This window comes from Mesoplodon densirostris, chromosome 8, assembly GCF_025265405.1.
Source record: "Mesoplodon densirostris isolate mMesDen1 chromosome 8, mMesDen1 primary haplotype, whole genome shotgun sequence".
In the NCBI taxonomy this organism is placed as follows: Eukaryota; Metazoa; Chordata; class Mammalia; order Artiodactyla; family Ziphiidae; genus Mesoplodon; species Mesoplodon densirostris.
In genome coordinates this window covers 74,800,353-74,813,605 of record NC_082668.1, presented here as the reverse complement: position 1 = coordinate 74,813,605, position 13,253 = coordinate 74,800,353, and the positions used below count along the sequence as shown (strand labels likewise).

Sequence of the window (13,253 nt, the reverse complement as noted above, 5' to 3'; positions counted from 1 at the left end):
TGTTCCTGTCTTGCTAGTTGTTTGGCATAACGTGTCCAGCACTATAGCTGCTGGTCATTGAGCAGAGGTGGGTTTTAATGTTGAGATGGAGATCTCTGGGAGAGCTTTCGCCACTTGATATTACATGGAGCTGTGAGGTCTCTGATGGACCAATGTCCTGAACTCGACTCTCCCACCTCAGAAGCACAGGCCTGACACCTGGCTGGAGTGCCAAGACCATGTCAGCCACTCGGCTCAGAAGAAAAGTGTGAAAGGAAGGAAGAAAGAAAGAAAGAAAGAAAGAAAGAAAGAAAGAAAAGAAAAGAAAAGAAAAGAAAAGAAGGAAGGAAGGAGGGAAGGAGGAAAGGAATGAAGGAAGGAAGGAAGGAAGGAAGAAAGAAAGAAAGAAAGAATAAAATAAAGTTATTAAAATAAAAAATACAAAAAAATATTAAAAATAAAAAAGAATTAAAACATAATTTAAAGAAAATAGAAAGAATGAAAGAAAGAAGAGAGCAACCAAAACAAAAAACAAATCCACCAATTATAGCAAGCCCTAAAAACTATACTAAAAAATTTAAAAAATTAAAACATGGACAGACAGAACACTAGAACAAATGGTAAAAGCAAAGCTATACATATAAAATCACATAAAGAAGCATACACATACACACTCACAAAAAGAGAAAAAGGAAAAAAATGTATATATATTTTAAAAAGGGAAGTGAGCAACCAAATCAATAAACAAATCTACCATTGATAATAAGCTCTAAATACTAAACTAATATAAACATAAAACCAGAAACAAATTCGATGCAGAAAGCACACCCCAAGTCTATAGCTGCTCCCAAAGTCCATTGCCTTAATTTGGGGATGAGTCATTGTCTATTCAGGTATTCCACAGGTACAGGGTACATCAAGTTGATTGTGGAGATTTAATCCACTGCTCCTGAGGCTACTGAGAGAGATTTCCCTTTCTCTCCTTTGTTCGCACAGCTCCTGGGGTTCAGCTTTGGATTTGGCCCTGCCTCTGCTTGTAGGTGGCCTGAGGACGTATCTTCCTCGCCCAGCTTGGACAGGGTTAAAGGAGTGACTGATTAGGGGGCTCTGGCTCACTCAGGCCGGGGGGAGGGAGGGTTATAGAATGTGGGGCGAGCCTGCAGCGGCAGAGGCCAGCATGACATTGCAAAAGCCTGAGGCACACCCCATGTTCTCCTGGGGAAGCTGTCCCTGGATCACAGGACCCTGGCAGTGGCGGGCTGCACAGGTTCCCAGAAGGGGAGGTGTGGATAGTGACCTGTGCTTGCACATGGGCTTCTTGGTGGCTGCAGCAGCAGCCTTAGCATTTCATGCCGGCCTCTTGTGTTCGGAATGATAGCTGTGGCTCACGCCCGTCTGGAGCTTGTTTAGGCCATGCTCTGAATCCCCTCTCCTCGTGCATCCCGAAACAATGGCCTCTTGCCTCTTAGGCAGTTCCAGACTTTTTCCTGGACTCCTGGCTAGCTGTGGCACACTAGCCCCCTTCAGGCTGTGTTTACACAGCCAACCCCAGTCCTCTCCCTGGGATCTGAACTCTGAAGCCAGAGCCTCAGCTCCCAGCCCTCACCCACCCCGCCAGGTGACCAGACAAGCCTCTCAGATTGGTGAGTGCTGGTCGACACCGATCCTCTGTGCAGGAATCTCTCTGCTTTGCCTTCTGCACCCCTGTTGCTGTGCTCTCCTCCATGGCTCCAAAACTTCCCCTCCCACCCATCCCCCAGTCTCTACCAATGAAGTGGCTTCCTAATGTGTGGAAACTTTTCCTCCTTCACAGCTCCCTCCCACTGGTGCAGGTCCTGTCCCTATTCTTTTATCTCTGTTTTTTATTTTTTCTTTTGTCCTACCCAGGTATGTGAGGAGTTTCTTGCCTTTTGGGAACTCTGAGGTCTTCTGCCAGCATTCAGTAGGTGTTCTGTAGGAGTTGTTCCACATTTAGATGTATCTGTGGGGAGGAGGGTGATCTCCACGTCTTACTCCTCCACCATCTTGAAGGTCCCGTCTGTTCATCCATTCTTCTCACACACTACCTGTCCTGTATTTGAGAGAGCACTGGAATTAGAATCAGAAAACATGGGCCGAAGCTTGGCCTTGCCATGTGCTATCACTTAGCAATAGTAATTTCACTTCTAAAACGGGGAAAATAAAACCAAATAACCTGTTTGTGAAGATTAAGTGAGATTGCATGTGTGAAACTAACTTGTAACCATACTTGTTACTATATTGTAAACAATAAAGTGCTAGGCAAATAGTACTAATAATAGTAAAAATTATTCTTGGTTATCATTTGTCAGGATTAAGTTATAATTCATTATTTTCTGAATCTAAAGCATGGATTTTGTAACATTGAACTTACAATAAGAAGAGACAAATTAACTGGCTACATATGGTGAAATTGTATATAGAAATATAGGACTCCTGGATTAATTTGGTTACAAGATTTTCTAGCTTTAATACTTGTCCTCTACACTTTCTGTTAAAATGTCTATGAATACATCCAAGAAACCATAAACAAACAGTAGCACTGGAGCCAAAAATAAGATTAAAACCATAGGCAGAGAAAAGTTCATGGATTTTATTATTGATGGTAATTCATTGAGAAGCAGAGGCTTGAGTTATACACCATGTGTTTTACCTTTGGGAAACAAACAAAAACAAAATACAGGAAAAAAAAAAAAAAAGCATACTCCAGAGGTTCTCAGAGTGTGGTCCTGGGACCATGGACCAGCATCAGCATCACCTGGGAATTTTTTAGAAACACAAATACAGCATATTCACAGGCCCCAACCTGTGAAAACTCTGTGGGTGGGCCCAAGAATCTGTGGTCTACCAAGCTCTCCAGGTGATTTTCATACCTACTGAAATTTAAGAACCACTACGAACTAACTCCAAAAGAAGAATTTGCAATGGCTCAAAAGAAGTAAATATTATTATTCCCACTCTCAGGTGAGAAAATTAAGAAACAGGAGTTAAGAGATCTGACTAACTCAGCACAATCAGGAAGAATCAAAGTTAATGTGCTAATTGAAGACTATCTCTTTCATACTCATTGATATATATACTCTTTCCCCAGTGTTAAGATTAGTAGTTTGAAAACTATTTTCATAAGTAAATAGAAAAAAATTGGAAGAATTCTGGCTGAAGTCTATAGAAACATTGCAAAGTACATGGTGTAGATGTTTGTAAGATGTAAACAAAGTTAAATAGGAATAGAGACACAGAAAGGATAGGTGAAGAAAAAAAAGAATGTGACAAATCCCAAAAGACAGTGGTAGAATCAAACCTACATTAATAAGGGTAGACTAAAAGCAAAGGGGGAAAAAACAGAACAGAATAAGAAAATAAAAGATATATTGTGGGAACCATGACAGAGAAGATAAAAGATATGGAATTCTGAGAACTGAGACCTAAATAAGAATGACATCTACTTCTAAGTGAGAAATACAAAAACAGAAAGAGAAGTAACAATATGTGATACAATATGGAAAAAATATCTGGCAATGTAAAAATGACTGAATGTACTTAGTAATAGTAACCACAGAATTCTACACAAAACTAACAAGAAAGACCAATCTACAACTGGACTATTATAATAATTTTATATTATTTTAATTTCAAAGGTAGAAACAAAAATGCACAATGTATCCAGGCTCAAAAACATGTCACTTTGGAAATAAATAGACTACCAAAGTGAGAACAAAGACCCTATTTATTCAGAGCTTACTATAGCAAGGGAGTCAGCCACCACCACTAGTATTAGCCAAAGACCTAAAGGCAGGCAAGAAAGTGGGAAAATTTTATAGTGAAAAAAAATTAAAAATAAAAGAATAAGAAGAATGCTTCAGGCATGCATTGATTGGAAGTTGTTGGCATGAGAAGGTGGGCTAACTACAAGTGGGGTATCTTATGTGCTTGATCAGGGGAATATATTTGGCTTCCTCTGAAGGCAAAAATTAGAGAAGCTGGAAGTCATTGACCAAGACTTGACCATTCTAAGCTGAGGTCTTCAGAGGTTGTGCTTTGGCTTCCCAGGCCTGTTGCTGATGAAGTTGTAGTTTAGAGTTCTATTGTCATATATAGACTTACCTTTCATATGATGAATTAAATAATTCAATTCTCTTACTTCTAAGTGTAACAGCTTGCAGGCAATAAAAATCCATTTCCTCATAACCACTTCTGTATTAGACTTGTATAGATCAAATGCATTAAAAGATATCTGCAGGGAGTAATGTCAGTATCATGGTAGAATGAGACACTCCCTTTGTCTCTCCCCTTCAATCTGCAACCAGTGAAACATCCACAACTCAACAAACGCGCCTCTACTCAATACACCAGGACACTGGAGAATTCCACACATCTGTCCATCTAAAGGTGGGTAGACTGAAACACATAGAGAGAGTAGAACCAGGGGACAGGGGAACCAGTGATGTTGCAATCCCAGATCCTTAGCTGTGGTGGCTGAACCTACTGCTCCAAAGAACACAGTGGCATCAGGGTAGGCAGCACACAATTCCAGCCTCTCGGCCATAGTGATGTCTGTGGCCACAAGGCATGAAGCTGCAGTGGCAGTGGGGCCGGTGACCCTGTCCCTCCAGTGATGGAGGTGCTCATGACTCTTACCACTCTTCTTGTCCACAGCAGTGGCACCCACAAATCCAACAATCCCAGACATGACAGAGGCACCCACTACCCTGGCTCCTCCCTCACCTTCACCCTTCTCCCATGGCAGCAGAGCTTGCAACACAAGAGACCCCAGATGTGGCAGAAGGGCTTGCCATCCTTGGGCCCCAGGCAGGGATGCCACTGACACTAGCAGCAGAAAGGTACCAATGACCCCAGAGGCACAAGCAGGGACAACAAGGGCACCAGGCAACACCTCTGAGAGAGATGGTAGAGGGTGGAAAGTGCCAACTCTCGAATATAAACAGGGGTAGCTCAGGTAAGAGAAAACAAAAACTTGTACTGTAGCGCCACCTACTGGAAACCAATAGAAAGCCCTTTAATTCTAACCCGCTGAATAGAATGAAGTGGGAAAAAAGAAAAAAGAAAGATAAAGGTCTTTACCTGAGAAGATGTTTGCTACTTCAAATGCACTGGCAGAAGAGCAACTCATCAAACACTATGAAGAATCACTATAACACAGTATCACAAAAATAAAATGGCAATTCTCTAGAAACTAAACTTAAAGTCAGTCTAACGAGAATTCAAAATCACTATCATGAAGAACCTCAATGAGCTACAAGAAAACTCAAAAAGGCAGTTCAATGAGATTTGGAATAAAATTCATGAACAGGAGGAATACTTTACCAGAGATTTAAACTCTAGAAAAGAACCAAACAGAAATTATGGAGCTAAAGAATTCAATAAATGAGATAAAGAATGCGCCAAACAGCATTTTAAAAAGAGCAGACCATATGGAAGAGAGAATTAGCAAACTTGAAGATAGAAATCTAGAAGTGATACAGGTAGGAGAGGAGAGAAAATTAAGATCTCAAAAAATGACAAAGTTCTGGGCTTTCCTGATGGTGCAGTGGTTGAGAGTCCGCCTGCCGATGCAGGGGACACGGGTTCGTGCCCTGGTCCGGGAAGATCTCACAAGCCGCAGAGCGGCTGGGGCCCGTGAACCATGGCCGCTGAGCCTGCACGTCCAGAGCCTGTGGTCTGCAACAGGAGAGGCCACAACAGTGAGAGGCCCACGTACCCCAAAAAAACAAAAACAAAAAACAAAACTCAGGGGCGTGATGGTCCCACAAAGCTGAGAAATAATAAGGGATTCCAATGAAGCTTGTCCCTAGCACAGCTGTGCCTTCTGTGATTAGGTTTTATTTTTTATTTAGGAGGCACAGCAAAGATGTTTTTCACACCAACAGGAGAAGCTTACAATTGTCATCGTGATTTGTTTTAAAGATAGAGCTGGCATTGTTATCCTAAATTTCTATTTGAGAACTATAGTGTGTAGACTACACATGCTTTATCCTTCTGGAAATATTTTACAATCTAGAAAAATATCAATATGGAAAAATATGCACCGAGAAGGTGAAGCAATTTTAACAAAGACAATCTAAGTTTACTACATTCTACACATGATTCTGAATTCCATGTAGTGCAAAAATATGGGCAGAGCAGTCATTGAGTCATTCCAAACCTTAAAAATAAATCCAATAACGTGGCAAGATTCATGGTTCATTAACCTTACTTATTTATTCATCCATTCATTCAAGAGTCACTTATAAAGTTCTTACTATGTGATGGACTCAGAGTTAGATGCAAGGAAAATTTTATTCTCCCCCAAAAAGCAAGTTCTGAGTCTAAGGTTAGGCTTTAAGTTGTTTCTTTGGGAAGCGATCTCAGGAAGCACCTGGGTCAGGTAGGAACGAAGTAAGACAGAAGGGACAGCAGCCGATGAAGGGTGTATAATTAAGTGAGTTACTACTCTGGGTCGCTAGAATTTAATCCTGCTGGCAAACTCTGGAAGGCAGTGTAGAGCATGTGCCTAATATCTTTCCCACCTGTGGGGCAAGAGGGCTGGACTATTTATATACTAGCTTTCTTAAGTCATCAGTTGAGGGCTGAAGCCAGGTCAGGGAAAGGGGTGATTAATTCTCCAGGACCTCAATATGAGGTGCGTGTGAGCAGAGCAGCACTGCCAATGGAGAAAACACAGGCAAAGAGATGTAGGGGTCAGTGCATTAAAATAGTAAGGCCCAGGGGACATGGGCAGGCCACCTATAAGTCTGCTACAGAACACCAAAGTTGTATGAAGTTCTGTGAAGAGCTCATAGTAAGACATGGAGGTCAGGCATACATGGGGTTGATCTGGGTTAACCTTTGGACTGACCTGAGAAAAAAGCAACATCTTGTATCATTTGTGATTAGAGGCAAGGAGATAAAGTTGAGAAATAGATAAATTTGTCATTAGAAGTGGAAGCTGTTGATGAATTAAAGAATCAAGGCCTCATCTTCTGATTAAGTAGGGTGTAGATAATCCCCAAGAGTCAAAGGAGAGAGAGTTCAGTGAGAGATGTTCAGGGAATTGGAAAAGGAGACAATCAAGGACATTATGCTTTAATCATACATAAGGTCAAAAGATAGAAGAGAACAGAAAAGCAATTTATAAATATTTTCATCGCCAAACATAAGTTTTGGAGTCTCTCGGACTCCAAAATTAGGGAGATAATTAATGAAGAGAAAATCATGGACGCACTTTGTGCCTTTCCTAATGTCCTATCAGTTTTGTCTTATGCTCAGCTGATCTCTACATAATCTGATTTTACTAACAGTCAGCACTGAGAACACTGATATTACTAACACACATCAAATCACCCAGTCTTAAAATCTCAACTTATGGAAGTAATATTCATGGGAAGTTGTTTAAGCAAAATGCTTTCCATTCTTTATCCACTTCTATAAGTATTATTTAGACCACTAGAAAAATGCATGTGTGGATCACATTTTCTTAGGGCTTCTTTGGATAACTTTCACTGAATTATGAATACTTACCGTATCTTAAGATCGTTAAAGATCTGAAATAGTCATAGAAAATTTCCTTCTATATTTGTCAAGAATTTATCAATAATATTGCCCATTTTATCATCAGATGTCTGTTTTGAAGGCCCATCTGAAAATTTTTCTTACTTCAACTGAAGAAATGATATGTATCCTATCCTATGATGATAAAATGCTGTAACTTGTTTTACAAATGTTACCCTGGCTAAAAGGAACTTGGAAACAAACATGAGGCCTGAATTATTTTTTTTTTTTGCATTTACCATATTGGCCATTTGCTGTATTATTCAGTTATGATTTTCTAACTCTATTTTTATTATCATTTTCATTGGGATTTTTGTGTATGTGGCTGAAAGTCTCATTACAGAAAAGTAAGTATAAATAAATTTTAGAGTGAAAATAATTTTGGGAGCTATGTAATTTTTTAAAAAATCACAAAATATGATTATGCAAAGGGCATAGGACTATATATAGAATAAAGCCACTAATCTTATTTATGTTAACCCCAGGCCATCAAAATCACGGCTCTGTCTTTGCCATCACGTCTTTTTATGCTGATGTGATTTCAGTCTACAGGGAGTCTACACCATAAATATATCTGCATTAGAGCATCACAAAATAGTACATTTTCCCCATCTACACACCTAGAAAAGGGACCCAGATTTAGTGAGATTCAATTTGTCACTTTAAGATTATTAATGTGTCACGGTTTCAGAAAAATCCCATAAGGTATAACCTCAATTCATACAGGCTAAGTAAACTTGCTAGCAACAGAAGGGGTCAAGATTCAAACATAGGTCTGTTTGAATTTAGAATGTCCTTTCTACCAAAACACTTTATTTTGACTTATACCTTCCAACTATACAGATAATAATATGTAAAGAAGGAAATATATCTATTGCATTAATATCTATTCAATGCCTGGTGGCTATAAGAGTATGAAAAGCCTTGCTATGGCAGTTCTAGCACAGACCATTAATTGCATCACATCACTGACTAGTTTTGTTATATGACATTTTATTCTTTTGTGTTTTTAAAGAATAGTTTATACATTTCTACAGGGCTTTTTAAAAGCCATGTATTGGTGTATCATTAAACTTGTGCATGTCTATTTTTTATGGAAAAAGGTGATGGCTCCAATAGCAAGGCTGAGACACCTGAGGAGGAGGGTAACTGAACTGAATCTGCTGGCAGAACTCAAGGCAGAAAGCTGGATGACAGTAAAACATACACAATGTTAATATTAAGTGGTCTCAGAAAATTAGCCATGTAAGAAATAGAGTCAATATATCTCTCCTCCGAAACTTGAGTGTAAAATGATGCTAGCTTTTGGCCTTCTCTAATTTGCACATCTGATGTGAGTGAATCAGTGCATTGTCATTTATGCTGAGATAACAAGTACAGCCACTGACAGATTATCTCATCATAAAAAAATGCTGGTGGCTAAAAGTAAGGGGTTTCTCCTTTCTATGTTCACTTGATTTCCTCCATCTTTTCACTGACAGTAATAGCAGTTTCGCAGGTCATGGGTAGTGCAAAGAAGCATCACTTAAAGTACTTGGCTGTCATTGTTTAGGCAAAGATGCCTGAGGAGAATGCTACCTGCTATTACAGTCAAAACCTTGTTAACAAGGTGGATTTTTGCCAAGAGTGAGGCTGAAGTGAGAACTACATCTCAGGTAAGGGTCACCCACCCAATTATAATTACCAATGGAGTTGTAAAAAATCAAAAAAAAAATGTCTGATATAGGCACTGTTCTCCAATTTGGTGCTTGAGTTTCTGCACCAGAATGTCCTAATGTTGTTTTTTTTTAATCTAACAAATCAGAATCTCTGGAAGTGACAAATCAGAAATCTGCATTTATAACAAGGAAATCAAATATATTAATATTGAAGTTGACTACTATTTCCTCTAGTTATATATCAATATGCCTACTACAGTTTGATGGGAAAAAATGACTTTTTCCTTATTATTTATCATCAAGTAAAATTGTCACAATGATAAGGATTGTGCATAATGAATGCTTCATTTTCATTTTAGGTAGTCAAAAATTTGAAAAATTCTGAAGTCCAGATCTCAGACCATAAGCTAATTCTCTTTTATTTTCATATTTAAAATAGAAGAATTCAAGTAGTTCACATCAAAGTGATAATTACAGAATAATTTTTAAAATTATTACAAACATTTTAGAAAATATAATGACTAAACCTCTACATTTTTCAAGCTAGGGCTAATATTTTAACAAATAGCCTTTAACAAGTTAGCCTTGCCTCTTTTTATACCAAAGAGGGTTTTGGTCATTTTTGTGACTGGTTTATCAGAAGACTAACAAGAAAATTCTGCCAGCTGATTAACATGGTTATGAATAAACCATATCCTTTAATTGTGGTTTCCTGGATGGCCAATCCTGTCACTTAAAAATTAAGTGACAATCCTGTCAATTAAAAATTAATTAATTTTTGTCTGTGAGGATCCTTGCCTCCCTCCTCATAGCACCTAAATTTTCTGTTAAGGAATTACTTCTGCCTCATTTTGGTCATCTTGCAGGGAGTGAACAATTGACATTGTGGCTGTCAAAGGTGCCACATCTTCCCTTATGTTGGCCAACAACACCTGGGCTCCACGTATGTCACAATCCTGGTCTCCCTTCAAAGGCGTTGAATCTTGAGCAACTGAGGCAAGAGTGGGAGAATATTTAGAGGTGATTTATCCCAGTGGGACAAGGGGGCAGTAGCTGCTTTGTCTTATACCTGCAGCTGTCCCAGATTTGAAACAGTTTCTGTTTTTCTTGCTTTCTAACCCTTTAGAACAGGTATTAGTTCCAGCCTATTCTTTTCAGTCCCCAAGCCTTACCCAGATCCTTGCAATAAATCAAATTTCACTTAATTAGCTAGAGTTGCTGTTTTCTGTTACTTACAACCATGAATCCTAACATATATATCTTGTCTGTTCTTTTGTTCCAGGTCACCCAAATAGTAAATGGCCAAAAAACAACTTGAGTGAAACTGACTCTCCTTACTTGAATTCTCATACCCTTTTCAGTAAGTAATTCTGCTTCCCCAAGTATACATAGTAACTTCCACATCCTTCACATTCAAATCTTGCTGTCTGAACTCTTGATATCCAAAATCCTAGAACCAAATAAAATTAATGATATCTCTTTCTATCCAAATTGTTTATTGAAATGGTTGTTATTTAAAATAAAAAAACAAATTGATTTGGATAGAAAGGGATACATTATGGGCAATGAACCTGTTCTACAGCATTAACCAGATTGGGTAGCAAATGGACAGTTACCAAATACATTTTCTGTATGAGGAGGAAAAATCTTATATTAAGACTCAGACTGCAATTGTAGAATTAAAGACTGAAAAATGGAGTGGAAACATAGGGCAATATCCTTTCAAATAGATTTCCTTTCTTTAAGATGTAATCAATATTTCTAATAAACATTGTACGCAGCTGCCCGTGCCCTAAACTCTCCTGGGAAATTTTCTGATTCATTATGGAAAACTGCCTAAAATATCTGTACCCTCTGATAAGACTCTCCTGAACTATAATTAAAAATTGTGCTTTAGAAGTTGTTTTCAGGAAAGAAGAACATCAAAATTTTATTTCCTACATAGTAAGACAAAATAATATAACCTAAAGGAGATATCTATTATATTAACAATCAGAGATTGTTTTGACCTGAAAGGGATTGTAGTGACCATCTAGCTCAAAATTCCATTATTTATAAATGTGGAAACAGAGGGTCAGGAGGATAAAGTGACTTGTATAAGATGATAGAGGTTCAGGGCAGGCTAAACATTCACTATATTAAGATGATGCATGTGTCCCCAGACTTAGTTCTTTTCTTAGGTCTGGTTGTATAAATGCTAGTGATAAACAAAGTCTGATTTATATGATGCATCTTATGTGGGAAATATCTGTGACTCTAGGTATCCGATCAACCTTGAGAAATGACAGCACTGTTAGTGTAATAACTTTTGAAGATAACCATTGCTAATTTGATGATTACCAGTTGCCATTAAATGAATTAAAAATTATTGTGTTTTATTTTCTAGAAAAAAAAAATTAGATGAGAAAGGTTGTTAGTGATCTTTTCTGACTCCCAAGCTAGTGTTTGTCCTATCACACTCTACCTATGATTGACAAAGAAATGAAACTTTTATTTTGTTCTTGGTCAGTTCTTGGTCATTATAATGTTTCCTTCTCAAACTACATTTGTTAAATTTTACACTTTATAATTCACAATCATATTTTTATTAGACTCTCTACACTGTCTGTTATTAAATCGTCATGTTTTCAGATGCTTAGGGCTTTGGAATGTCCTATTACACTGGATAACAAGGCCAAAATACAAAGAAGTGTTGTGGGCTAATGGAGTCATGGAGCAAAAAAGCCTGATGTAAGAAGCAATGCAGAAGCAAAGTAAAATAGAAAAGTACTCCAAGCAAAAAACAACTTATCAGACTTAAGCCTAAAAGAGAATAATGTGGGTTTCTATTTGACAGCGAGAGGCAATGCTTAATGGAAAACATTAAAAAGGAAATGGTTTACGGTACTTCACTTGAGTCTTTACACATAAAAGATGTCACTTGTGTTCAGACAAGTGGAGAAGCCCACGAAGGGAGAAGAGCAGAAAGTCATTCTGAAATAGGGAAGAATAAAATGCCTGGATGAACATTTTATACCTGCAGGAGCTATATTTTAATAATTTAAATCATTTTTTCAAGACCCTATTAAGTTAAAATAAATTATTTTTGGCATTCAGAGAAGAAAGATAGATATGAAATCTGGAAAAACTGAAGGAGGAAAAAAAGATTAAAGAAATGGAAGTCTTTAACTCCCCTCTTCTATCATCAAAACCTTTCAAATAAAGTTTTCTTGTTATTTTAAATACTCAGGACATTGAAGACCCACTTTCTGTATGTAGATTGTAAAGCCATACATTTATTACACCAGTGTGAGATTCATCAGAATTTCCTTATGCCTCTACATATATACAGAGCTGGTGATCTCTAGTTGTTTTAATGCTATGTTTCTGTATAAAGAGTTGACATCTGGCATAATCATTATAATATTTATTTTCTGACTGGTGTCACTATACCATAGCTGCTCATCAATTATAGAAATTAAAGAGATTTTTTCTTAGGTAGCTGGACATCAAACATTAATAGCTTGTAAAGTAGTTACTCCTTGGCTTCCCAGAGATTTTTGACACCATTATCTGTCCATTATCCACTCTTTGCTTCTGTTGAAAACTGAAACTGAAACTACTGCTTCCTGGAGCACCATTCATCATGGTCCTGGGCTCTCAGATTGTACCTTTTGCCCAGCTCCCAAGAAGAATTCCTTAGTGGCAGATGAGGCAGCACCTCACAATGACAGCACCTTTTTAAACATATTGTTTTACCTGGTGCTTAAAGAGAAGGAGGTAGGAATGTTTAATTTTGAGATGTGGTATAACAAGTGCATGGTCAAATATCAAATGCCAAGTAGGCAGCAGACTAGAAGATTCTTTTCCAACGAGTGTCCTCTTCGGAATAATCTTTAGAACCTCCATACCTTTATCCAAATACATTTCTGTTGCTTGAGAGATTCCTCTAAAAAAAAATCTACTAGTTCCTGTGGATACAAAGATAAAGTTTAGTTTCTTAGATTAATCAGAAATGGTTCAGAAGATATGACAGGTACACTTTGATGAAAGAGAAGCTTGAAAAATAAA

General features: G+C 37.9%; 1 non-coding gene across 1 annotated transcript; it reads left to right on the top strand.

The window, feature by feature from the left end:
- The first annotated feature begins 11,279 nt into the window (after positions 1-11,279).
- LOC132495518 (small nucleolar RNA SNORA72) lies at positions 11,280-11,412 on the top strand. The gene has a single exon (XR_009533253.1). It is a non-coding gene; the product is annotated as a small nucleolar RNA SNORA72 (small nucleolar RNA).
- The last annotated feature ends 1,841 nt before the right edge of the window (positions 11,413-13,253 follow it).